The 27,626-nt window shown below is 45.0% G+C and overlaps 1 protein-coding gene and 1 long non-coding RNA gene across 3 annotated transcripts in view; one reads left to right on the plus strand and one right to left on the minus strand.

The window, feature by feature from the left end:
- The window catches only part of SPATA13 (spermatogenesis associated 13), a 322,746-nt gene that overhangs the window by 49,726 nt on the left and 245,394 nt on the right, over positions 1-27,626 (plus strand). The window lies entirely within an intron of this gene.
- Positions 7,031-12,507, minus strand: LOC126940879 (uncharacterized). Its single transcript, XR_007720954.1, has 2 exons — positions 11,147-12,507; positions 7,031-7,327 (listed from the first exon to the last, which is right to left on the minus strand). It is a non-coding gene; the product is annotated as an uncharacterized LOC126940879 (long non-coding RNA).

Consider the following 27,626-nt stretch of genomic DNA (forward strand, 5'->3'; position numbering starts at 1 on the left):
TAGTTGGCTTTGTCCATTGTTTTCTGTACCAGAACTTGGTTTAAGAACAGCTATCAGTGCTGTCATAATGACACCATGTTTGCTCCAGGAAGGCACACTTTGAATTACCTCTAGCACCGTCCCCACCAAAGACAGGCCGAGCTCTGACCTTCCCTGCTTGGGCCACTCACTCCTATGTGTCGTGAGGACCTTTCTGACCGGCGGAGCCAGGCGGCATGCAGCTGCCCTAGAAGCAAGAAGACTGAAGCCGGGCAATGTTTGGCCAATCAAAGCACCATTTGGTGAGGTGAGCATACTCAGACGAGCATTTCAAGTAGCAGTTCCTCTAAAACTTCCACTAAAGGCCATTCAGCAGAAATCCCCCAAACACAGACAGGCTTGAGATGCTGGGTGGCCAAACCAAATGGCGAGTGCCCTATGCCAGCCAAACAGGAGAGAGTGCGAGTAAGGGTTCCGGCCTGGGGAGGAGGGAGATGACCTCCACTGAGTGCTCTCTGTGCATCCTGCTCTGGACAAAGGCCCTGTGTGTCTCACAAACCTGATTTTTCAAATCAGAAAATCGGAGGCTTGAGAAGTTAAGTCCTTAGGCCTCCCAGGTGGTATATGGCTCACCCAACAGCATCTGTCTATATGTTTTTAAGAGCATGCCCCAGGTAGCCATTAGAGTATGGAGTGTAGAAATTCACAGCACCACCTTTCACAGGAAACCAGGTGTAACTATACTTTTGTGTTCCACAGACACGCAGGTGGGGTTGGAGAGGAGGCTACCACCAGGACACTGGACATTGGAAGGCCAGGGTAAATAGATCCTCGGGGTCCGGGGACACAGGGGTCTAGGACACAGAGCCTGCCAAGCACCAATTTTGTAAAGTTCAGTTTTAATGAGGAGAAATGACCTGAGGAAAATCCAACTGGGCCTCCTCTCCTATGGATCCAAATTGTTCTAATTGAAAGGGGAAAAAAGGGTGGCTTCAAAGCACCCCAACTTTAAGTTTTTTAGTAGTCTGAGGCCCTTCTTTTCAGCTTTTGCTGGTTGTTTGCTGTCGTTCCTTTATAAAACTCTTCCCAGTTTTTGAGGAGAGAGGTTGTGGTTGGCCCCATTACAAGCATCTTTTGCTCGGATTGGAGCACCATGAACTGAAATACTGCAGTATTTTAGGGAGGGAGACCCGGAGACTTAGGGGGTACGAACAATGAGGCCAGGTGCTGGTGGATCACATGGTTACAGCTGCATGTGGACAAGCACAATTAAGGCAGTTTTACTGTGAAACAACAAATACAGCAAAATCACAATGCCTGCCTGTGCTCTTATCTATAGGAACATTGTGGGATAGGAGTAGGATGTGGCTGAAATGGTGCAGCCCTATCCACTTAGCTTGATTCTCAACCCACAGTAGCTCCAAACCACACTGGAAAATGGGAGAAGCTTATTTCTTAAATAAAAGGTGGCATGTTTTGAAGAATCTCCTGGCAATTTAATTGTTATATAAGTTATTTGGATTTGTAATAAAGGAAGTTTCAACCTGAATTTTATAGATAAAGGGTTTTTGTTTCTCTCTCTCTCAAGCCCATTTTCCCTATTGACAAATTTTGACCCAGGTCAGAGTAGCATAATCTATGATGCCTGTGTCCAAATTAAATGATTCAGAATCAGAATCTCACGTGTAAATAGAAATCTCACAGGGTGTAAAAGATACCGTCATAAAGTAAAGCTAAACAAAATATCAGTATCCGTTTTATCAAATACCTTATAGGTCGAAGGTTAAACAATGTTGGAAGCACAGATGAACATGCAGTTGTGCCAGGAATCATGGTGATGTTAAGAAAATGTTTTCTTTTCATTCTTTTTCTTGTCGATGGGAAAATATCTATCAGAAAGTAGAAAAGAAGGGAGGTGAGGGCTGGGCTTGGGGAAACAGTTGTCAGGATGAGTGGTGGATATGGGCATCCCGTTTATTCTCACTCAACCCACGAGAAGGTCACACACAAGCCATGTCTAGAAGGAAGGTGGGAAAGTGTGAGGCAGGTAAAGGAAGGCTGACCTCAGCTGAGCAAAGGGCAGAGAGGACTTGGCCACCGATGGCAGCTTTGCAAAGAGCAGGTGGAATCAGAGTGAGGCGTAACGGTCAACTGGAATGTATCTGACCCACAGTCCTTGCCTTTTCCTCATCCTATTTGAAAAATGTTGCCTAAAGTCTGTTTAGAAAATGTACTGGGGAATTCCTTACTCTTGGTTCGTGTGGGGCACAGAGGCAGCCATGTGTGTCACATTTCAAGGCAGGTGGACCAACTCTAGGGGCAGCGCAAGCTGCGTTCAGGCACGTTTTCTGAGAAAGCGCGGTGTCCTCTGTGTCACAGGAGCGTCGGCTGTGACCACCTAGTGTGGGCTGTGAGGGAGAAAGCAGGTTCCAGAAGGTCGTTCTGTGACTCTTTTCTTACTCCTAAGTCTTGGGGAGACACTGTTTGCCCTGAGGCTGATGGATAAGCTCCATTCGTTTCAATGGAAATGTTCAACCCTAGTTGAATGGGAGACACAGGAAAAATGAACATAAAATGTAAAGGTTCAAGTTGGAAAGCCAATGATGCAGTTCTAGCCTTTGTGGAAAGATCCATAGGCCTGTTTCTGAGATGTTGCATGTTCACAGTGCTTCCATTTCCAAAGCAAATCAGGCTGCTGTGTGAAGCCACTGGTGCCGATCCTCACGAGTCACTGAGATCAGAGACACAAGTGCACGTCCGCCACCGTGCACTAAGCGCACGTCCACGCCTGTGCGCTAACTCGCTTCTCAGAGCACTGGCTCACGGGCGGTCTCTGGTGTATTCATCACCAAGGGGTAAACCTCACTGAACTAACTCAAAGGGGAGAGCTTCTCAAAATGCATAGTGCGTGCATATAACTGGGAGAGCTTGAGAAAGACAGAAATCCCTAAGCGCCAATCCCAAAGAGGCTGTCTCAGTTGGCCAGCTGTGGAGCCCGAGAATCTGCATCTTACCAAAGCTCTCCCAGTTCGTTCTGACACATGTGGTCTGAGAATCCCATGTTGAGAAATACCACTGGAACGGTGCATTTAAAAACAGTTCCTCAGAAGCCTACTGTCTGTTTAGGTTTACAGTTGACAGGATGATGCAAATGTATAAAAATCTCTCTATAAATACATCCTCAAGTGGCCTGAGTTGATAGTGAACCGTTTTGCAGTGTGTGTCTTAGTGAATAACGCCAGTATTGGCTCAGTTGAGTGGAACACGCACAAACTCATTAAATCTCAAGTGTGTGTTTCAGGTGTTGGCGAGGTCACATTTCTCCTTCAGCTTAGATCATGTAGAGGAACATCAGCAGCGGCCGGCCTGGGTGTTGTCCGCGCCGCCTCTCTGGCTTGGTGGTGCATCACTCCTCTCCCTTAGCTGCCTCGCCTTGGACTTGCGTCTTGGCTATGACAAACACGCAGGGGACTGCGCGGCCGGAGTAATGGGGCGGGGCCTAAGAGTCCAGGTGCTTATGTAGTGGATGCTGCCCTTTTTTGTGGCCAAACACCGCGTCCACTTCTCCCATCTCAGCAGCACTGGTCCCTGCAGCTTGATGGATTGGGAAATCATTTGTAGCAACCATGGGGATACTCAGGAAAAGAACACTGAGAACATTGCACCTCCCAGGTTCTGGGCCTTGGTGGACACACACACACACACACACACACACACCCGTGAACACACACTTCCGTGTACATGCATCTCGCACACACACAGTCTTGAGCTCACTGGTAATCTCCAGCTTAGAATTCACCATTGTCAGCTTGGAGAAAACAACATGCTTTTCTGGAGAATAAAGGCCTCAGTGAATTTGTCCCCAAATTTTATGTCTCTCATGACTTTGAGGGGATTTTTTGTTGTTGTTTTAGCCTTATGCCAAAGGGGAAGGACGAAATACTGGGCGTGGCCTGCTCAGAGTGAAAGCTCACATTTTCGTGATTCTCTGCTGATTCATCACACACTGAGGTTTCCTATTAAATACCGTTCCTGACTCTATTTTGTAATGACTGTAAGTGGAACAAATGGAAGTCACCCTCAAAATAAGGACTGCCAGGAGAATAGGGGGTGGCAACTTTAACTGCCCCACCACCTTGGGAAGTGGCGTTGGTTTTTTTCTATTTTGATGGTGCTGCTTTGAGGCAAGCTGATGGACTGACACTGGTGGAGCATTTTGCTTTTCACAGGGTGCTCTGACCAGGAGGCAGTCAGGGAAAGTACTCATTCCATTCCTTCCATCATGAGAAGCTAAAGCCCGGGAGGTGGAGGGTGCCTGCCCTGGCTGGGGAGTGGCTTCCTGAGCCCGGCCCGGGCCTGCTCTGCTGCAAAGCCACACCACAGTGATGGCCTCGTGGGCCTCTGCTGCCTTTGTTTGTTTGATTTAATTTCTTCTTCTTCTTATTATTATTATTTTTTTTTTTTTGAGATGTAGTCTTGCTCTGTTGCCAGGCTGGAGTGCAGTGGTGCTATCATGCCTCATTGCAAACTCCACCTCCTGGGTTCAAGCGATTCTCCTGCCTTAGCGTCCCGAGCCACTGGGACTACAGACACCTGCCACTACGCCTGGCTAATTTTTGTATTTTTAGTAGAGACAGGGTTTCACCATGTTGGCCAGGATGGTCTCGATCTTTTGACCTGGTGATCCGCCCGCCTCGGCCTCCCAAAGTGCTGGGATTGCAGGCGTGAGCCACTGCACCTGGACTGTTTTTGATTTAATTTTCGATTGACACATGACAATGTACAGGGTACTGTGTGATGTTTCAACACGTTTACATCGTTTAATGATCGAATCAGGGTAATTAGTGTATCTATCATCTCACACTTGCCATTTCTTTGTGATAAGAACAGTCAAAATTCATTCTTCTAGCTATTTTGAAATATACATTACATTATTGTTAACTATAGTCATTTGCAATGTGTATGAACCTAGGGGACATGATGGTAAGTGAAATAAGACAGACGCAGAAAGACAAATACTGCGTGATCCCACTCATATGTGGAATCTTAAAAAAAAAATTCATCTCCTGGAGACAGAAAATAGAACGGTGGTTTCCAGAGGCGGGGGTGGGGGCAGAGGTAGGCAGGGTGAAGAGAGGTTGGCCAATGGGTACAAAGTTACGGTTAGATAGGAGAAATAAGTTGGGAGCCTTTTAAAATTCAAACCCTCCCTTTCTTCCTTTATTCTTTTGTGTTTCCCTTGAACTCACTCTCTAAAAATAAAATTTTCCTCTTATAATGACATTTTTGAATATCACTCTGTGTATAATTTATATCACTCATTGCCAATCCTTTTGACAAAGTTGTATGTTTCTGTGGCGTTCTTCTTGGAAATTTGTACCTGAAAGATTGTCTTCTTTGAATAACTGATCTATTTCCTTTTATCAGATAAGATTTATGTTCTTCTTGTCTTGCAGAAAGCTTAGAGCTACATTTAATATTCAACCATGACCTTTGTATTATGTTTCTTCTCCTTCTATGAGGTTTTATGTTCTGCATTTTAGCCTTATTTTATATGCACCTTTTCCAAAAACCAAAGATTTTGGAAACAGGTATTTTGCGTAAGCATTTTTTTCTCTCAGTTTAAATTGCTGTGATGTGAAAACATCAAATGCCCTAAACAAGCTGTAAGCTTGTTAAATTCAATTAGGTCGAACATTGTAGAGTAAATGTTGTTATGGAAGAAATTTAATGTGTAAAATCACACTGTAAACAATACCAGACTCATGACAAAGGGTGATGAAATAAAATCAGTCCTCAAGGGAAGCCGAGAAGTTCAACGGAAGAATGCTAAGGCTTCATTTTGGTTGTGGAGAATCACTAAGCAAGTCCTATAAAATACATGGGAAAAGATCATGTTTGCTCTACACAGCGAAACAGGCCGAGCCACAGGGTTGCTGGGATTTGTTCCAACTGCAGGCTCTCGGCCCACCGGGCTGCCTTCCTCACCTCCTCATGGTCAGGTGGCACGTGTGTGGTCTCAGATGAACTGATTCCATTCTGAGCCTCATTTCCCTAATCTGGAGAATGGGATCATAGTACCCACCTCAATGGGCAATGTGGACAATTAAAGTGATTTGTGAGAAGGGATTAGCACAATGCCTGGCACAATTTTCCTTCGAACTTGAATTCTTCTACCTTGTAAAAAATACAAAGCCTTGCATGTTCTGTTTCATGATAAATACTGTGCAGAGCCATGTGTTAGTTTTTTTTAAAGTTTTGCTGGAGTGTATCACATACACAGAAAAGCATCTAAGGCAAGTGTGTAGCTGCCTGGATTTTGACAGTGAACACTCGTGTACTAGCATTTAGGTTAAGAAACAGCCTCAGAAACCCTCCTCCTGTCACCTCCTAGTCAATTTCCCATCCTAGGAAGGTTCCCACTATCCTGACTTTTAACACCATAGGTTTCTTTTGCCTGTTTTTTTTTTTTTTTAAGAGTCAGCGTGTTGCTCTGTTGCCCAGGCTGGAGGGCAGTGGTGTGATTATGACTCACTGATACCTCTGACTCCTGGGTTCAAATGATCCTTCTATCTCAGCCTCCAAAGTAGCTAGGACACACCACCACAACCAGCTAATTTTTAAATTTATTGTAGAGATGGGGTCTTGCTATGTTGTCTAGGCTAGTGTTTTGCCTATTTTTGTACTTTACCTAAATGGAGTCATACGGTATGTACCCTTTTGTGTCTGGCCTCTTTCACTCAATATGTTTGCAGGATTCATCCATGATGTGTGGGTAGCAACAGTTTGTTGTTAGTTCCTGTAGCTGTATAGATGTCCAATGTATAATACCAAAATTTATTTATGAATTGTACTGTTTATAGAAATTTGGGTTTCCTGTTTGAATACTTTATGAATAAAGCTGCTATGAACATTCTTACACATCTTTGGTAAACATACACCCATTTCTATTGGATATATACCTAGAGATGTAATTGCATATTGATCAGTGTAATCACCAAATCCTTGTTGCCCACTGCAGAGATAAAATCAGTTCACTGAGACAGCAGGATTGCAGTAGAGAACAAGTTTAATAAACACAGCTAGCCAAGCAGAGCAGGAGTTTATTACTTTATTACTCAAATCAGCCTCTCTGAGAACTCAGAGGCTAGGTAGGGGTTTTATGGCTAATTTGGTGAACAGCAGGCTAAGGAAAGGGTGCTGCTGATTGGTTGAGGATGAAATCAGAGGGGTGTGGAAAATGGTCCTGGTGCACTGAGTCCACCTCCAGGCGGGGTCCACAGGACTGGTTGAGTCATGAGTCACGGGTCAGGTGCAGTCATTCATTTGCCTGCCAGAATGCAGAAGTCTGAAAAACATCTCAGAATAATGATCTTAGACAAAATAATAGTAGTGTTATCTATAGGAATAATTGGAGAAGTCATCAATCCTGTGATCTCTGGCCACATGACTCCTAAGAGGCAAGGAATTATAGAAAAGCAAGCCAGAGAACATTTAAGCCTTCCTTTTAGCAGAATTCACACTCCTCCCGTAATCGTAATATTGTGACCCTCCATTCATTTTACAAAGGCAGTTTCGGTCCCTGAACAGGGAGGGCGTTCATTTCAGGGAGGGACTGTTACCATCTTTGTTTTAAAGGTAACAAAGGCCATTAGCTTGTGAGAATAGAAGCAAGATGGAGTCCCTTAGGTTAAATTTCTCTGTTACAAATGTTGCAAAGGCAGTTTCATCAGCTTTAGTAAATCCTATTAGTTTTCCAAAGTGGCTGTGCCAATTTATACTCCCAGTATAGTGTGGGAGTTCCTCTTTATCGTCATCAACCCTTGGTATTTTATCTCTTTTTCATATTGGCTTTTTCACTTGTATTAGCAAGGGCTCTCCAGAGAAACAGAACCAATAGAATCTGTATAGATATATGGAAAGAGACTTACGATGAGGGACTAACCCATGTGATCATGGAGACTGAGAAGCGCAGGATCTGCTGTCTGTAACCTGGAAATGTGGGAGAGCTGGTGTCGTTCCTGTCTAAACCCAAAGGCCTGAGAAACGGAAGCCAATGGTATCGGTCCTGGTCCAAGCCCAAAGGCCCAAGAACCAGGTACATCAATGTCCAATGTCCCAGGGTAGGAGACAGATGTCCTTTTTGCCAGGGTCACTCTCTCTGATGCCTTTCTGTTCTATTCCTACCCTCAAAAGATTGGCCAATGCCACCCACATCAGGGAGGCTGCGTCTTTACTCAGCCAGATGGTTCCAATGCTAATCTCTCCCAGAAATACCCTCAGCACACCCCAGAAATAATATTTCACCTGCCACCTGTATATCACTCAGCCCAGTCAAGTGGACACAGAAAATTCACTGTCACACATCACATTACAGTGTAGCGATGCCTCAGTATGCTTTTAATTTGTACTTTCCAGATGACTATTGCATTTTTAGTATTACCTTATATTGTTTAGAAAATAAGATACAATATAACACACAAAGCAACATGTAACATATAAAGCAAAAGCCAATAAAAATATATAAACAGAACTTGGTAAAGCACAAATATAATGAATGATTTTAAATATTTTCATGTAATAATTTAGTAGATCTAGTAAACTAATCAAAGATGAAGAGGATCTTACATTCATAATTTCATATAATAATACATATAAAATTTACATCCTACAAATATAGAATCTATAATTTTTTGTCCTTTGTACTTTATGAAATTTATAAAATTCAATTAGGTTCTTGATGATGAAAACATTTCAGATAGTTCAGGAAAGCAGAGATTTTAGAGCCATCAGTCTCTGATCAGAATCCAAAAAATAGATAAATAAATTGTATAGAGACCCAAGCTGAACTATTTAATATTAGGGCGCACTCTCATAAAGTGTCCTAAGGCAAAGGAGAAGTCAAGGCTGAAATTACAAGTTATAGAAATAGCAGTTCAAACTAGGAGACCTCGTAGCAAATTTATCACATCCAGGTAAAGTTGTATTTAGAGGAAACAGCTTCAAATACCTTCTTTATTATAGAAGAAAATGAAAACTACAAGTTAGAATTCATGGTAAGAAACTCAAAGAAAATGACAAACCAAACCAAAAGGACCTATGAAAGCAAAGTAATGGGGATATAGGAGCTCATATTGATGCAGCAGACACAGGGGCTGCCAAATGTTACTGAAATTCAGGATTAAGGTTAAAAGGATAAGAAATGAGCTCATATTAATGAAGCAGACGCAGGGGCTGCCAAATGTTACTGAAATTCAGGATTAAGGTTAAAAGGATAAGAAATGCCTAAATTCTAACCCTGGACATGATGAGGAGTCTAAAACAAGTGTATCGATTCTCCAGTTGTGTCGTCTCCTTTGCTGTAAGATACGAACAACAGCAGCAATAACAGCAGCAGTACAGCTGTGCCCAGCATGACAACGTTTTAGTCACCGATGCCTCGCATACAGGACAGCAGCCCCATGACATTATAATACCACATTTCTATTCCTTTTCTACATTTGGGTGTGTTTAGATGCACGAATACTTACCGTTGTGTTACAGCTGCCTACAGTACTCAGTACAGTAACGTGCAGGTTTGTTGCCTGGGAGAAATAGGCTACAATGTGCAGCCTCACTGTGTGGTGGGCTACATTATCTAGGTTTGTGTGAGTATACTCCCTACTGTTCACACAGCAGCAACGTCACCTACATTTCTCAGAATGTATCCCCATTAGTAAGTGATGTGACTGCACCTAAGATGCTATCAGTGGTCACAGTAAAGTTTAAAATGTAACATGTTGTAATGCAACTTAAGCAGTGCATGCAGTATCTAGGAGGCCTATATAGGGAGTCTGTTATATATATGCAATGATGCCACCTCAGGCTACTAAAAATGCGAAACTGATGGGCTGTGAAGGGAGTGGATGATCTGTTTGTCAGCAAGGCATGTGCACTGTATGTGTAAATATCCTGAAGAAAGTACCTCAAGTGTCTATCATTGCAGCCAACAGACAGTATCTGCAGGAGCCTTCACAAACCAAGAAGAGGGAAATTGGATTCTTTCCATTTACAGACATTTTCAGACTCTTCCTTTCTTTTTTCAGACAGAGTCTTGCTCTGTCGCCCAGGCTGGAGTGCAGTGGCACAATCGCAGCTCACTGCAACCTCTGCCTCCCCGGTTCAAGCAATTCTCCTGCCTCAGCCTCCCGAGTAGCTGAGATTACAGGTGCCCATTACCACGCCCAGCTTATTTTTAGTAGAGATGGGGTTTCACTGTGTGGCCAGGCTGGTCTTGAACTCCTGACCTCAAGATCCACCCACCTTGGCCTCCCAAAGTGCTGGGATTACAAGTGTGAACCACTGCACCTGGCCTGTCAGACTTTTTCTGAACCATCTGGGGAAGTCACAGTATTGATATTGACCATGAATTTATGAGAAACTGACCATGAATTTGTGAGAAATAGTAGATATTTAAAAATAGTTGATTTTTAGTTGGTAACAAAAGACTGAAGTCTTTAATGCAGTCTAGTTCTTGAAATCTGATAATGCTGATAAGTCAGTTTCCGGAACCAAATTTACCCACTTGACTCATCCTAACAAGAAATCAAATATCCTTGTTATAAGAGGAGATTATCAAAACAAAACAAAAACAGACAGCACGGATGGGCTGCCTCGTGTTGTATAGGATTCGAGACCCAGGAGCCATCTCTCAGGGGCCACTGTCCCTGGTCAGGCACACAGACAGGAAAGGAGGAGGGACCCAGCTGGCGTCTGGTTGGAGCAGCACCCGGGACACAGCATGGCAGCCGGCCAGTTCTCAGCCCTGGGCAAGAATCCACAAGAGGCAAAGGCATTTTCTGTGCTGTGCCCCAGCCAGAAGTTCCAATGCCGGGATGTGGAAGCACTTTCTAAAACTTGACTTTGTCTTGCTCCAGATGCAGGCACCACGCACGACGCTGACGAGCACGGTCTCTGAGTCCCGTGCTGGCAGGACTTTATGGCCAAGGTGCCTCGCGCCACCCACCACATGTGGTAGTGGCAGTCATTTGTGGAACACTCAGACACCCAAATAAAGGGGCAGGCATCCTAAACTGGTGCAGCTTTACCGTCCTGGGAGGCCTCACCCACTTCTCAAAAGAATGTGCTGTTTGCTAACTTCAGTACTGAAATACCGGAGTTGTGTTACCTGAGGGTTTTCCAGCTGTTTTTCAGGTGAGCGTACTGTGAGCTAAGCAGGCTCTAGACCCGTATCTGCCATCCACCGGCTGGGTGGCTGGGGGAGCAGCTCTTTTCTTCTCCGGATTCCCCCACCTTCTATGAAGGTTACTGAGCACCTGAACTCCAAGTGAGCACTGCGGGGGCTGGCCTCCTGAGATTCTCGGAGACCCTCGTTCCCCTCCCCAGTGTCCACGCGGCACATACCGTGTTGCAGAGGCCACCTGACCTTCCAAGAGGACATGAACGGCAGGAAGTGATGTCCAATCACGTTGGACAGGCTGTGCCTGCGGCCGGCAGGACTTCCTGGTCCTGGCATTTCAGGTGAATGACGCTTGTCCGCGGTTGAAGATGAAGCTTCCCCAGGTCCCTTTAAGGACTGCCTGGGCATCCCTCCCTTTCTGCTTTCAGCCCCCAGGTGTGCAGCCTGCCAGGCTCTCGCCTCCGGTTTCACACGCCCTCGCACCTGCCTGGGCGAAGGCACTTGGGGCACTCATGCACACCCCACCCTTAGGGGAGGAGGTTATGCCCAGCGGGTGGTCCATAGAAGGAAGCTTCCTCGTCTCCCTGCTGGTCTAGTAGAGTGGAGCCACCGGAGACAATGCTCCCTGTTTGGGGATGGAGGGGTGGGGACTTAGGGGTAAGGGGAAGCTGAGAAGAGATTACACAGAGGAGATGATATGAGGCAAATCTTCAGAGGTGGAAGCTTTAGGGGGAAAGTGGTAGCGATTGGAGTCAGAGGCAGCAGTGCCATGGAAAGTCCAGGCTGCAAGAGCCTGCTAAGAGTTACGTTCTCCAGGGCAGGGCAAAGGGAGGGTGCCCAAGGGACAGAGGAGGCAGTGGCCGCCAGCCTGGGGTCCCAGGAGTTCCCCGGCACCTGTTCCTCCTCCTCACCCCTGGCCCACCCCTGCAGCTCCTCACCAGGTTCAGACGTCCTGGCTCCGGTCCTCCCACCTCATCTGTGCACCTTGCCCGTCCTTTCCCTTCCTCTGTGCGCACTGAAGCCCTACCAGCTGGTGAGGAGTCCCTGTGTTTGGAGGCGGGGTTTGGCTTCTTACACCCTCATCCTGCGCTGTGTCCAGGCTCCTCGGGTCTCTGTGCTTAACACAATTCCAAATGGAAGAATGGGAGGAGGAGGCACGGTTCTCAGGAATTGCAGGCCTCAGGGGCACAGTTTGAGCTCCAAGTCTTTATTTCTTGGTTATCATTAAGAATTCGTTGTATATTAGAATTCTGAACAGGCCTGGTGGAGTGGCTCAGGATTATAATCCCAGCAATTTGAGGGGCCGAGGCCAGAGGATTGTTTGAGGCCAGCAGTTTGAGGCCAGGCTGAGCAGCGTAACGAGATCCCATCTCTACAAACAACAACAAACTATTATTAAAAAAATAAAAATAAATTTTAGAAAATTCAGAATGACCAACACTTCCATTCAGGGTTCTAACTATTGATACAAAGAAACATATGTATTTTTTTTTCTTTTAAGCCCATGATGTGAGACAGTCATGTTCCGGGCAGTTGCGAGGCATCTCCACCACAGCACCTCTCCTCACCCTCCCGTCTCCAAGTGAAAGCCAGGCTGTGGGTACTGGCCTGTTGACAAGAGAACATGGAAAATGGAAAGGATGTGACTTTAAGGACTCTTTGGACACAGTAGAGTGTGTCTAAATTTCTCAATAAAAGGCATATTTTATAAGCAGAATATAAATATTCAACATCCTGGCCTTGGACCCGCGACTGCGTTCCTGTGGCGGGAGGCAGCCAGCAGCTCGGGGGCCTGTGCAGCCCTTCCCCGCTTCCTCCAGGGGATCCTGCCCGCCCCCCGCTGCCCTGCCCACCACATTATTTATAGGACATGTCTCTTGCTTTCTGTGGAAAACTGTTCCACTTAGCTTCCTGCAGGGATATTCTGGGACTGGGAACCTTGGTTTTTTATTTTTCCTTTCTCTACCTTGTGTAACAGCTCTAATTCCCAGTTCTCTTGGATTTTCTCTTCTCTCCTGCTGCTCTTCGGGCTGAGAAACAGGAATTCTCTTTTACTGTTTTGTTTCCATTTTCTGAGACCTGTCAGTAGCTAGAGCACAAACTTGTTTTTCTCCGCGACATTCTTATTTTAGATACAAAGCATGAAGTGTCTGAGCGGCAAGAACATTTTTGTTTACTTGCGTCGTTTAATCAGGGAATTCAGGAGGGGTCTGGCAGGAGGGAAGGTAGGCACAGAGTTTCAGAGCTAGGATTCTACCTCCGTGCCATGATCCACAAAGGAATGCGTGATAGAATTTGGAAAATCACTGCATTTAGATGCAAATACCTAGTGAACTCTAGGCCGCTAAAACTTCTCAACCACTCAGGCCATGGCTGATTCACGTGGAGTTCCTGCATAACAAAATTCAGGTAGAAATGATCTACGAGAAATAAGTACCAACGCCTCCTGTTGGAGATGGGAAATTGGGTGAGCTGTTCTTACCCGGCCAGGATCTCGGCTTTCTTACCTGGCTAGAGGTGGGGAGGGGAAATGCACTTGATACCTAAGCACCCTTAGAGGCTTCCCTTGCTACTACCTGGGTGGGAGTGTTTTTCTCTATGGCCACTAGATGTCCCAGGAGCACCCACTTTTCGGCTGAGCTGTCTAAGACACCTGGGGCTCCATCCTGTCGTCCTTGGGATCTGCTGACGTGAGGAAGACAATGTTTGGGTTTCGATTCTGTATGATTCTGGGGCTGCTGTCTCAGCCACTGAGACTCAGACAAGAATTTTAAGACACCAAAACAATCCCTTAGCTTTCTTGATGGCTGTTTGAAACCAACAGAACCATTCACATTTTCAGGAATGGATTCTTGTTAATGCCATGAAGTAGGAATTTACAAGGGGTTTTCCAAACATCAGTGAACTCACAAAGGAAGTGTTATTAGGGGGTGTCTATGTGCTTGAGGCATAGAGAGTCTGTAAAAATGAGAGAACCACAGCAGCCTCTCTGTCCTTGGCCTGACAGGCTCCTGGGTAGCTCTGCCCTGCGGGGACACTCTGAAGAACAGGCACCCTGTGCTAAGGGCCACCGTGAACCATGGGGAGGGCAGCATGGAGGAGGAGGTGAAGAAGCCCACAAAGAGGGGTCAGGTCAAGGACACCATGAGAGATCCTTCGTCTGCCACTTCTAAGGCCAGAAGCCCGGAGTTCCCATCACTCCCCACAGCAACCATGCAGCCTGAGACCACTGGTTCATTTAGCCAGGAAAAGGGGAGAAAAGAGGATGCAAGAAGACATGAGGATATTTCATATTAGTATCAGTGGTTCAAGCGATCTGGAGAGTATGTTAACAACAGGCTTTATGGATGGAAGGAGTCAACATATTCCTCTATGAAAAGTCCTCTAAAATGGTAGAGCTCATGGTTACGATAGAAAGATTGGATGACGGGCACCCCTCAGAATGTCAGAGATGTCGAAACAGTTGAATAGAGGAAGTTAGTCAGTTTGTATCAAATGAATAAATAGGAAAAGTTAAAACTAGAAGTGATGAAGGAATAGAACACAGTGCCCAGAACAGCCTCAGTGAATATCTACTGTATGTCCGCTTTAAAGTGCGTTAGGTCCCATTTAGAGATTCTTTGGAAGTTCTGGAAAGGGGTGGACAGACAAAGCTCACACATCTGGTTAACGACGTAGATCTGCATTTCAGCTTTTCAAGTCGCAAAAGAATACACTTACCTTAGACTTGTTATTCCATTTCCATACAAGACATGTGATGGGGTTACGTGCTCACCTCACATGCCCCCATGGCCCTCTGTCCTTCTGTCCTAAATGTCACTGTCAATTATATATGTTTGACTGTTTCTTCTCTTCTGCAGTGTAAGTTCTGTGTTGTGTGAATTGCCTGCTGCCGTGTCCACAGAGCCCAGCACAGTGTCTGGCACATAGGCGAGAATATATATGCATGGATGTATCTTGAGTGGATGGAAGGAATGGCTTCTTTGGACAGCCCTTCTTAACTGTGAATACGTGGTACTTAGAATGAGAAGACTGCCTCTTTTGGTGGCTTTGTTTTTTGGAGAGGAATGACAAAAAGACAAGTACATTGCTGTGTGTGTCTGATGAGATTTCCAAGCTGATCTGGCCACAGGTCCAATTCTGCTCCTCACATCGTCCTGCACATAAAATGAACGTGGCCTTCCTTATCCTTGACAGGGGAAGGGGAAATGGAACTTCTTAATCTAGGCCACTTCTCGGCCTGTGGCGCTTGGCACTCCCACTGCAGCTGTCGGTCCTTTTGGCAAAGTCCTGAACTTTCCCCTCTATCTGCAGAGGGGCCTCTTCAGTTCACTTCTAGTGAAGTGTTTTCTGATGCTATTAGATGGAGCCCCTCAGGGAAGCCAGCGTTGACAGGGCATCTTCTGAGTCCTGTGACTGCATCCATATGGGACTGGGTGATGAGGGATGTTCTGCATGAATGTCTTATGACCAAAGGCACTGAAAGGACTGGTGCAGGGCTGGGAATTCGATTTACCTTGTTGGGGCATAAACTCTACTTCTTTGTTTTCTCTCCACCCTACGCCTATCCCCAACCTCCAACCATCGTGAGAAGTGTTACTTCCTGAAGACGGGCAAGCCTGGCCTATTGGAATTGCCACACCACATATATGTGTGAGCTCCTCTCTTGTCTCTGAGCACCTTGACCCTAAACCAACACTGCGGTCAGGTGGGAGAGAAGGTTCAGAGCCCAGCCTTCCCCTTGGGGGTCCAGGGAGGACTCGTGAGAGGAAGCTAGGCTGAGAGAGACTCCAGATTCCCTTCCTCTCTTTTAATCTCAGCAGCTAGTGTGGAAACTCCTCCCCACGCCACCCTAACTCCATGTTATTATATCTTCACTCCATGGATGCTGTGGTAATGGACCATGGAATGCACAAAGGAGATGTTCATGGCCAAATTCAAACCTGGCAGTGTCATTCCTGCCTCATACACCCAACCCAAGATGAGGTCTCATCTGGCCGGGCTGTGGCCCCACACCTGATCCCCTGTTGGAATGTTATGTCTTTGTATTTATTTACCTTTACATAATTATGCGGCCACATAAATTTAGTTATTGCTGGGCATGAAACCAAACTCAGAAAGCTTACATAGGATAACATCTTTTGATCGTAAGTGGAAGGAAGGATTCTAGTGTTGGAAACTCTCTACCTGATATTGTTATCTGGGTATCAGGTTAGATTAACAATGATAATAGAAAACCCACTCACCTGATTCAGTCACTGTTTAAACCCCTTTAATTATATCAACTCATTAATGCTCACCACTATCCCTTCAGTAGGTAATTCTGATATCTCCATTTTACGATTGAGAAAATCGAGGCAAAATCGAAAAGCATTAGAGTTTCTGCCTTGGGTGATTACTATACATGGGACAAACGAACAGCTCACACATGTGAGACTCCTTTGTGTGCCACAGGGCTACACATTACTTATAATAATTGATGACCTGATTGGAGATTCTAACAGAGGAAATTACTAACGTCATCACTTTCTTGGTGGGAAACTCATGGCTTCAAAACGGTCTACGTAATCATGAAATTCAGATAATTTATTAGTTGCTTATTTTTAAGTTTGATAAAACATGCCAGGTCAGTAAATAATAGCTAACTATTGGGGGCATTGTCTAATTGCTCTTTCTTATGATTTATGTTGGGGGGCTATAGGTTCACTGGTTGACCTGTCAGGTAGCAAGATTTATGTTTACACAAACTTTCCAGAATGTCTTCAACCCCACAGAAGTTATCTTTCAACATCACCTTTCTTGGACAGCTGTGCATTTGTTTACCCCAGTAATGATGCCAGCTGTGTCACATGGAGACTTGCAAGCTCCAGGACAAGGGCCATGGTCTGCGTTCTGTTGTAACCTCACCACCCAGCACAACCCTTGGGACTTGGTGAATGTCAGAAAAAAAAAAAAAGCTTGTCTTTGATCTCTCAGAAGATTGTTGTCAGTACTCATGTAGGGGGAGTGCCTTGTGTTTTTCACTTGATTTCCAGTCTCACTGGCTACACTTGAATCCAAATAGGCTTTGGCTGTATTCAGAAGACAGAGATCTGGCACTGCCAAGTCATTTATACTAATGCTTTCGTTTCCGAGGTGGAATCCCCAAAGGAGGAAGACAAAACATTTCTGAGAGGCTATTTTATGCTCAGGACACTTACTTTCATTTCCATTATCTCATTTAATCCTCTCATTAGTGCTGTCAAGTAAGTATAAGTGTGTCCATTTTATAATTGAAAAAGCTAGTGATTCTTGCACACTGATTTTGTACTCTGGAATTTGCTGAAGTTGTTTACCAGGTGAAGAGCTTTGGGGCTGAGACTATGGCGTTTCCTAGATATAGGATCATGTCATCTGCGTACAGATAGTTTAACTTCCTCTTTTTATTTGGATGCCCTTCATTTTCTTCTCTTGCCTGACTGCTCTGGCCAGGACTTCTAATACTAGGTTGAATAGGAGTGGTAAGAGAAGGCATCCTTGTCTCATGCCAGTTTTCAAGGGGAATGCTTCCAGCTTTTGCCTGTTCAGTATTATGTTGGCTGTGGTTTTGTCATATATGGCTCTTTTATTTTGAGGTATGTTTCTTCAATACCTGGTTTATTGAGAAGTTCCAATGACATTCTTCACTGAACTACAAAAAGCTATTTCAAATTTCATATGGAATCAGAATGAGCCCAAATAGCCAAGGCAATCCTAAGCAAAAAGGACAAAGCAGGAGGCATCACATTACCTGACTTAAAACTATACTACATGTTTTGGCTAGAGTAACCAAAGCAGCATGGTACTGGTACAAAAAGAGGCACACAGGCCAGTGGAACGGAAACAGAATAGAGAGCCCAGAAATACTTACAACCTGCACACCTACAACTATCTGATCTTTGACAAAACTGACAGAAACAAGCAATGGGAAAGAATTCTCTATTCAGTAAGTGGTACTGGGATAACTAGCTAGCCATATGAAGGAGATTGAAATTGGATCCCTTCCTTACACCATGTAAAAATTTAACTCAAGACGGATTAAAAACTTAAATGTAAAACCCAAAACTGTAAAAACCCTGGAAGACAACCTAGGTAATACCATACTGGACACAGGCATAGGCAAAGATTTCATGACAAAGACGCCAAAAGCAATCGCAACCAAAGCAAAAATTGACAAATAGGATCTAATTAAACTTAAGAGCTTCTGCACTGCAAAAGAAGCTATCAACAGAATGAACAGAAAACCTACAGAATAAGAGAAAATATTTGCAAACTGTGCATCTGACAAAGGTCTAATATCCAGCGTCTGTAAGGAACTTAAGCAAATTTACAAGAGAAAAGCAAACAACTCCATTAAAAATGGGCAAATGCGGCTGGGCATGGTGGATCACACCTGTAATCCCAGTACTTTGGGAGGTCAGGAGTTTGAAGTCCGCGTGGCCAACATGGCAAAACCCTGCCTCGACTAAAAATACAAAAATTAGCTGGGCGTACTAGTGCATACCTGTAATCTCAGCTACTCCAGAGACTGAGACAGGAAAATCACTTGAACCTGGGAGGCAGAGGTTGCAGTGAACCGAGATCACACCATTGCACTCCAGCTGGGGCAACAAAGTAAGACTCTGTCACAAAAAAAAAAGTGGGCAAATGACATGAACAGACACTTTTCAAAAGAACACATACATGTGGCTAACAGGCACATGAAAAAAAGCTCAATATCACTAATATTAGAGAAATGCAAATTAAAACCACAGTGAGATACTATCTCACACCCGTCAGAATGGCTGTTACTGAACTGTCAAAAATAACAGCTTCTGGCAAGGCTGTAGAGAAAAAATGCTTATACACTATTGGTGAGATCATAAATTACTTTAGCCATTGCAGAAAGTAATGTAGCAATTCTTCAAAGAGCTAAAAACAACTGCCATTTGACCCAATAGTCCCGTTACTGGGTATACACCCAGAGGAATAGAAATCATTCTACCATAAAGCCACATGCATGCAAATGCTCATCGTAGCACTGTTCAACAATAGCAAAGACATGGTGTCAATCTAAATGCCCATCAACGGTAGACTGGATTTAAAAAATGTGGTATATATACCCCATGGAATACTATGCAGCCATAACAAAGAATGAGACCATGTCTTTTATAGGGACAAGGATGGAGCTGGAAGCCATTATCCTTAGCAAACTAATGCAGGAACAGAAAACCAAATACTGTATGTTCTTACTTATAAATAGGAGCTTAGTGATGAGAACTCATGAACACCAGGAAGGGAACAACAGACACTGGGGCCTACTTGAGAGTGGAGTGTGGGAGAAGGGAGAATAGCAGAAAAAAATAATGAATACTAGGCTTAATACCTGGGTGATGAAATAAGCTTCACAGTAAACTCCTGAGTTTATTTATATAACAGACCTCAAATGTACCCCAAACCTAAAGGAAAAGTTTTTTTTTTAATTAAAAATTTTTTTTAAAAAAGAAAAGCTGAGGCTCAGAGAAGTTAAGTACCTCACCCAAAGCCACACAGCTAGCTGTTATGTTTTAGAACTAAGTTTTAACTTAGATATCTTTGACTCAAAGCCTACTTTTCGCTGCTGTTGCTGCCTTGAGGCAGAGGTCGAAAGGTGTTATGTGCAATGGAAGCGTCACTGGATGGAGACATGACCCACCCATGGGGGTATTTTGAGGATCACACTCAGTTGTCTGGGTGAGGCTGTCATCTTTGGAGGAAGGATTAAAGGGCCGGTGGCAGAAGGCCAGGTACCAACTGGGGGCTGATCAGGACGAAGAGAGGTGAGGGCACACAGTCGGGATGAAATTCTCCTCCAATGGCACCAAGGCGCACGGCGCTGGGAGCCAAGGGGCTCTGCTTTCCCACCAGCCCTGCCGCTCCAGAGCTCTGTGAACCTGGGTCACCTTACCTCTATGGAGCCGCACTTCTTATTTGCAAAATAGAGGATGGGGATCAGGTGACGAAGGAGCTGCCATCCAGTTCTAATTTTCCGTGTTCTTATAAAAGTTGGGCTTCAGTGTGTCTGGAACTGTGTAAGGAAGACCCAGTGAAGTATCTTCATGACTGAGCCTGAGCTGCACTGCATAAGGGGTTGTGTGTATGTGTGTGCATGTGCGCCATATCTGCATGTGTCCACATGCATTTGTTACCTTCCATCCTTCATAGCCCTTCTTGAAGACTGAGAGAAGAATCGGGATTTTTAAACTTTGATTTGGAGTGGGTTTTACCAGGCAATTACTTTGGAAGCTGTTGCAAACTGCATGCTTGTGGATGGCGTTCTGTGGTCATGATCCTGCCATCTGACAGTGCCAGTCTCCAAGTTAGCACAGCCAAAGTGCCCCATGGGGGTTGGGGGGAGACTCAGGACAGGGGACGCACTTCCCAGCACCTCCTCAGAGTTTACGTGCCAGCAACCTTGAACCATAAGGCCTTTCTTTGTAGCCGAGATAACCAATTCAGACTTCCCAGTGAGCACTGGCTGGTGGAAGAGCCAGGAGCTTCCAGAGGAGCCGGGATCTCGGTGGGCATCTGGCACAGAGAACCCATCGAGGTGGAGGCTGTCAATTCCCAGAGACCACATGCCCTGCCCAGTAGTAGCACTTCTTTCCTCATAGTCTGTGAATCTTAGGAGCTAAAGACGATCACTGCTCCTGCTGACTTGCCCTTGGGAAACAGCCAGTGCTGCCTACAGCTGGCCGCTTTGGGGAAACTTGAGCAATGCTTTGTCCTCCCAGCTGCTGATGGAGCTCATGCTTATAGACCATTGGTTCAGGTAGGTTGAACCCATGCCACAGGTCTGCCACATGACATCAGCTTCTGGCTGTTCTGCTCTGGACACTCCCTCCTCACATCACACTCAAAATAAAACCCAGAGACCAGGCCAGGTCCTCTGAGGGCCTCTGCCCCCTCCAGCCTCTCGTCTCCCAGATCTGATGCTTCCTCAGCATGTATGGGCTGGAAGCGTCCACCTCTTCAGTCCCCTGCTCAGATGTCCTCCCTGGGATTGGCCTTGGGGTCCCCTACCTGAGACCCAGCCCTGCCCTCTGTCCTCAGCCAGCCTGGACCAGGCTCCTCCTCCCAGCGCTCACCATGCAGTGGCCCCAGGTGTGCCCCACGTGAGGGTGAGCTCCACAGCCAGGACCTGGTTTTATTCTCGTCTGCCTCCCCTTTGCCAAAGCGCCATGGGCACAAAGAGAGCACTCAGTAGGGATGCGTAGGAGGAGGGAGTGAAGGATCATATGTGATTTTTTAATTGACAAATAAAAATTGTATGTATTTATCATGTACAGCAGGTTTTGAAATTTGTACACATTGTGGGATGGCTAAATCGAGCTACTTAACATACACATTCCTTCGCATATTGATTGAGTTATCACAATGCTTGGCGCCTCTGGCCTCTGACTGCCATCCTCTCCCCTGGCCTGCATCCCTCGGTGGCCTTTCCTCCCAAACTTGCCTGCCAGATTCTCCAGAACCCTCTGCAGGAAACCAAACTCCCCCATGTCATCACTAAATGTTCCTCCACGTCCTTGCTGAACTGAACCCTGGCCGCCACCCAAGAACACAGCTTCCCTGAGCCCACTCAAGTCGGGGCGGCTCCTTCCCCCACATCCTCCTCCACTCAGGGTCCGGAAGAGGCGGCAGCCTTCTTGCTGATGTCTCACCCTTTATAAAACAAAATCACAGAAAACAAAACAGAAACCTGCTCTCCACGGCACATGTCATCCAGCCGCCTTCTCTTAGTCGCTGTGCTGAGTTTATGTCCAGTTTCCTTCCTCACTCATAGGGATCAGGGCCCTCCACTTACCATCCCAGCATTCTTCCGGGAGACCCCAGAGACGACTTCCTTAATGACCTGAGGTCTCCGTTCCCTGCCTGCCTCCTTTCTGAGAGGCTGCTGCCTCACTGTGTGGCCTCACCGCCTCCAGTGGGTGCCTCTGGAGCAAACGTGCCCTGGATCTGCTCTACCTCTGCCATCTTCTTCAAGTCAGCCATTTCTCTCTCTGACCGTGCCCGCCTACCTTTCTAGCACTTTCTCTTGTCCGTGTTCACTGCACCTGTTCTCCAGCCTCATCAGGCCACTCTGCCTCCAGATTATTTTCCCTGTGAATGGACCAGCCTGTCACAGATGACTTAATGAGTTCTAAAGCTCACAGTACATCAGTATAACAACAGACAACAAAGCTACTGGAACGGCTACAGTCTCAGTTTCGTCAAGCCTACATTTTATGAGTTAGTGACCAGACAACATTCAGATTGCATTTAAATGAAGCACAGTTTAAATCAATGGGAGAGCAGTAACCTCACAGTGGAGAAACCTGGCTGCAATGGACTAAATGTTTTTGTCCCCCTGAAGTTTATATGTTGAAATCCTATAACCCCTAGTTATAGGGTGTTAGGAGGTGAGGCGCTTGGGAGGTCACTGGGTCATGAGAGTAGGGCCCTCATGAATGGGATTTATGTTTTTATAAAAGAGACCCCAGAGAGCTCCCACGCCCTTTCTGCCATATGGGGACATAGCAAGAAGACAGACATCTACACACCAGGAAGTAGGCCCTCACCAGACACTGAATGAATCTTCTGGCACTTTGACCTTGGATTTGCCAGCCTGCAGAATTGTGAGAGACAAACTTCTTTTGGCTCTAAGCTACGCAGTCTACGGTACTTTGTTACAGCAGCCAAACTAAAATGCCTTCTTCATCAGTGATGAAGGTCAGTATCATCAGTGATGTCATGAGCATGTCATGTACCCCCAAAAGGATGTGACTTCACCTGTGGGGTAGGTATTTTTTTCAACAAGCCTCATGTCCAGTCTAATTATAAGAAAAACATCAGACAAACCCATACCTGATCAGTACTCCTCAAAACTTCCATGAAAAATATGGAAAGCCTGAGAAACTGTCACAGACCACAGGAGACTAAGGAGCCGGGATAATGAAATGCAACGCGACATCCTGGGTAGGACCTTGCATTTATATTAACGTTATGTAACTTTACAACATTTATAGTTTCAATGTCAGAAACTTTAAATCTTTATAACTTATCGTAGCAAAACTCTAAGATGTTTACCTGTCAGGGGGATTTCTGATAATGCACATGGAACATCAAATATATCAACGACAACTGTATAGGAAAGAAACTTTTCAGGTGGCCGTTCGGCCACCAAGAGCTGTCTACTTAGTCGAAGGTGATCCCTAAACTTCCCCCATGTGCTGAGCTTCAGAGTGGGGTTTTGATGTGTGTGGTGGGGAGGGTCGTATGAGGGGTAGCAGATGCGAGGCAGAGCATGTGTGGGAGGACCGTGAGCCTCCTTCTGTTCCTCCACTGCACAATTCTGTGTAGTAACAGATTCCAGAAGAAGTCATAGACGCTCTGGAAATGCAGCCACCGGTAACTCTGAATCTCAGTCTTACTTTTGAGCAAGTGTTACCCCAGCCAACACTGAGAACTCACTGGCCATTCAAGACAGCACGGGATATATGAATGAATATTAGCAAGTAACATGGAATTGGATAACAAAAATACAAGCTCCTCACAAGACAGAGAGACGTCCCCTAAGCCACACCTGACTAAATAGATCAACAATTTATTATTGATGAATGGATGGAATTAACACTAGAATCACATGGTATTGTATTTGTTTCATAGATATTTATGATAGTTTCGTAGGTATTTATGAGAAAGCTAAGTTTGGTCAATCGTAAATAGTTCTTTCGACAGTGCTGTGGGTTCCGTCATTCTCAACTAAGTTTTTAAAAATATTTCCAAGTTCTAAAGCATGGGCTCTGAAGTGCAAATACTTGGGTTTGAATCTCAGCTCTGCCACTTAACAAGTTATCTTGTCTTGGACCCCTTAAGTAATCTGAGCTACCTGTTGTCACAGGGAAACCTGAGATTGGTCTGGCCTTTCTAGGGCGGTTGTAAAGGTTAAATGAGATAGCACACCTGAAGCATTTGCCTAATACTGCGAAGTACATAGTATGTATGAAGCAAATGTAATCCATTACCATTATAATTGATTATGAATTGTTAAAGGTACATACCTATGTTGTACCTTTAGGTTACACGTGGACCAAGGTAATCGTTGAATTAATCAGTCTGTGACCAGAATGGGTAAGACCAGGTGAGGAAATCCATCGGCTCACCCCAAAATGCCAAGCCCCACCAGAGGATGGTGGCTTAAACAGGGTTCATTCCTGTCCAGATATGTCCCGCCTGAATTTCACATGTACCTCATTTCACCTGACCCTCATCACAATGCTTTGAAACAAGCATGCTTTCCCCCAGTTTGCAGATGAGGAAACTGAGACTCAAGAGTTTAAAGGATTTGCCCAAAGTCATACGGCCAGGAGGTGAGACTGCCAGAGCTTGCACCTTCTTTTCCCAGTTTCAAGCCCAGGACTCTTGCCATGGTAGACCAGCTGCCAAACAGGCCACCCTTTTGTACCACCGTGGGACAAACCCATCTTTTAGCTGTGCATCAAAGCAGAGGCACTTCTCCAAGGCAGGAGTGCCTCACCCATGGAGGGGGACAGCAGGTGCCCACTGTGCTCACAATGGCTCCTTTCATGCCAGTCCCTGCCTTCATGGGCCAGGAGGGGTCTGTTTTCACCCCTCAGCCCCCTCTCCCCCTTCATTCCCCTCCTCACTCTTTCAGACAGGACTCTGCTGCTTGGCACATGCCATGGCTTAAAAACAGGGAGCAGGCTCAGGCTGACAATGCCAACTGCACAGTCAGCCTTCAAACTCCAGCAGGCATCAGCCCTCTGTGGCAGCCAGATGCAGAGACTCGGGCCAGATCTGGCAGACTGGCATACAGCCATGGAACCGCAACCTAGGGAAGGGCAAAGCACACCACAGAGAGGCCTGGGGTTTCCATTTGCAAGATAATAGCTGAAGCAGGTTCCGTTAACCTCACAGTCTTAGAGCCCAATGCATTTCTCTTGTGCCTTCCTCAGTATACCCAGTTCAGAGCTAAACTGGAAGCAGATGAAGTTGGTTGCATTTCTTTCTGTTCCCTCTTGGCTGTGATCCAGCACCCTCCAGCTCCATGCCGCCCCACACCCCACCAAGCTGCATAGACTCCCCAGCCCGGGCAGTGCTGCCTGCCCAATCTTTATACTTCAGTCTCAGTCTTCACACTTTTCCCATCCCTGACTGGAACTCTACTCAGTTATGACTTCCATGAATAAACACCAGAATGCAGATAGCAAATAGCTGGAAATCCTGCGAATCCCATGTCCCTGCCTCTTGTTCTATACTTCCTGAGCTATATGTACCCTTTGTAAGTCAAGGATCATAATTAGGTCAAATAGGGATTTAGTCATTAAACTTAAGAGTGTCAAAACTGGGTGTCTTCATAAAAAGCAAGACATAAAGAACTACTTTTCCATTAAATACCAAGCCCACATTTTTGTATACATCAAAAATACAAGTAGATTCAAGAAAGTTATATAAGTAAATTCATAGTGATAGAGCTGTAATAAATATCAAATTTAAAATCCATTGAGATAGAAAATTGAAACTAATACTTCTTTTGAAGTTAACAGTGTGGAAAGCTCTATGCTCCATTACCTCAGGAACAGAATCTTGGGGTAGAATAGGCTGCTGATTTGACCTAACATGCACGATTTCTTTTTGTTTTGTTTTGTTTTTGAGATGGAGTCTCGCTCTGTCGCCTAGGCTGGAGTGCAGTGGCACGATCTCTGGTCACTGCAACCTCTGCCTCCTGGGATCAAGTGATTCTCCTGCCTCAGCCTCCTGAGTATCGGGGACTACAGGTGTCTGCCATCACATTTGGCTATTTTTGTATTTTTAGTAGAAATGGGGTTTCACCATGTTGGCCAGGTTGGTCTCGAACTCCTGACCTCAGGTGATCCACGTGCCTTGGCCTCCCAAAGTGCTAGGATTACAGTTGCTTTGTTTTTAATTAAAATTTTCTTTTTCTTTTTTTTTACTTTTAAGTTCCAGGGTACACGTGCATGTTCATTAGATAGGTAAACTTGTATCATGGGTGTTGTACAGATTATTTCATCACCCGAGCATTAAGCCAAGTGGGCCTTAGTTACTTTTCCTGATCCTCTTCTCCTCTCACCTTCCACTCTCCAATAGGCCCCAGGGTGTTTTGTTCCCCTCTATGTGTCCATGAGTTCTCGTGATTTAGCTCCCACTTATAAGTGAGAACATGCGGTATCTGGTTTTCTGTTCCTGCTCGTTTGCTAAGGATAATGACCTCCCTACAGAAGACATGATCTTATTCTTTTTTGTGGTTGCATAGTATTCCATGGTATATATGTACCATACTTTCTTTATCCAATCTGTCATTGGTTGGCATTTAGGTTGATTCCATGCCTTTGCTTTTGTTAATTAGTGCTGTACTGAACATACATGTGCATGTGTCTTTATAATAGAACAATTTATATTCATTTGGGTATGTGCACAGTGATGAAATTGCTGGGTCAAATGGTATTTCTGTCATTAGGTCTTTGAGAAGTCACCACACTGTCTTACATAGTGGTTGAACTAATTTTACACTTTCACCAACAGTGTATAAGCGTTCCTTTTTCTCCACAACTTGTTCCTTCCACCAGCATCTGTTATTTTTTGACTATTTTGACTAGCATTCTTACACAGTAAGAGCCTTAGTAATAGTCATTCTGACTGGCGTGAGATGGTATCTCATGGTGGTTTTGACTTGCATTTCTCTAATGATCAGTGATATCGAGCTTTTTTTCCTATGCTTGTTGGCCGCATGTATGTCTTCTTTTGAACAGTGTCTGTTCATGTCCTTTTCCCACACTTTAATGAAGTTGTTTTTTCTTGTAAATGTGTTTAAGTTCCTTATAGATGCTGGATATTAGACCTTTGTTGGATGCATAGTTGCGAATATTTTCTCCCATTCTGTAGGTTGTCTGTTTGCTCTGTTGATGGTTTATTTTTCTGTGCAGAAGCTGTTTTGGTTGCTGTAGCCCTCTGGTGTAGTCTTGCATAGTATAGTCGGGTAGCGTATACCTCCACTTTTCTTCTTTTTGCTTAGGATTGCTTGGCTGTTTGGGCTCTTTTTTTATTTCATATGAATTTTAAAATATTTGTTCTAGTTCTGTGAAAAATCTCAATGGTAGTTTAATAGGAATAGCATTGGATCTATAAATTTCAGTATGGCCATTTTTACAATGTTGATTCTTCCGATCCGTGAGCATGGAATGGTTTTCATTTGTTTGTGTCATCTCTGATTTATTTGAGCAGTGGTTTGTAGTTCTCCTTGTAAAGATCTTTCACCTCCCTGGCTAGCTGTATTTCTAGGTATTTTGTTCTTTTTGTGCCAGTTGTGAATGGGAGTTCGTTCGTGATTTGGCTCTTGGCTTCATTGTTTTGGTGTATAAAAATGCTAATGATTTCTGCACATTGATTTTGCATCCTGAGATGTTGCTGA

This window comes from Macaca thibetana, chromosome 17 (assembly GCF_024542745.1).
Source record: "Macaca thibetana thibetana isolate TM-01 chromosome 17, ASM2454274v1, whole genome shotgun sequence".
In the NCBI taxonomy this organism is placed as follows: Eukaryota; Metazoa; Chordata; class Mammalia; order Primates; family Cercopithecidae; genus Macaca; species Macaca thibetana.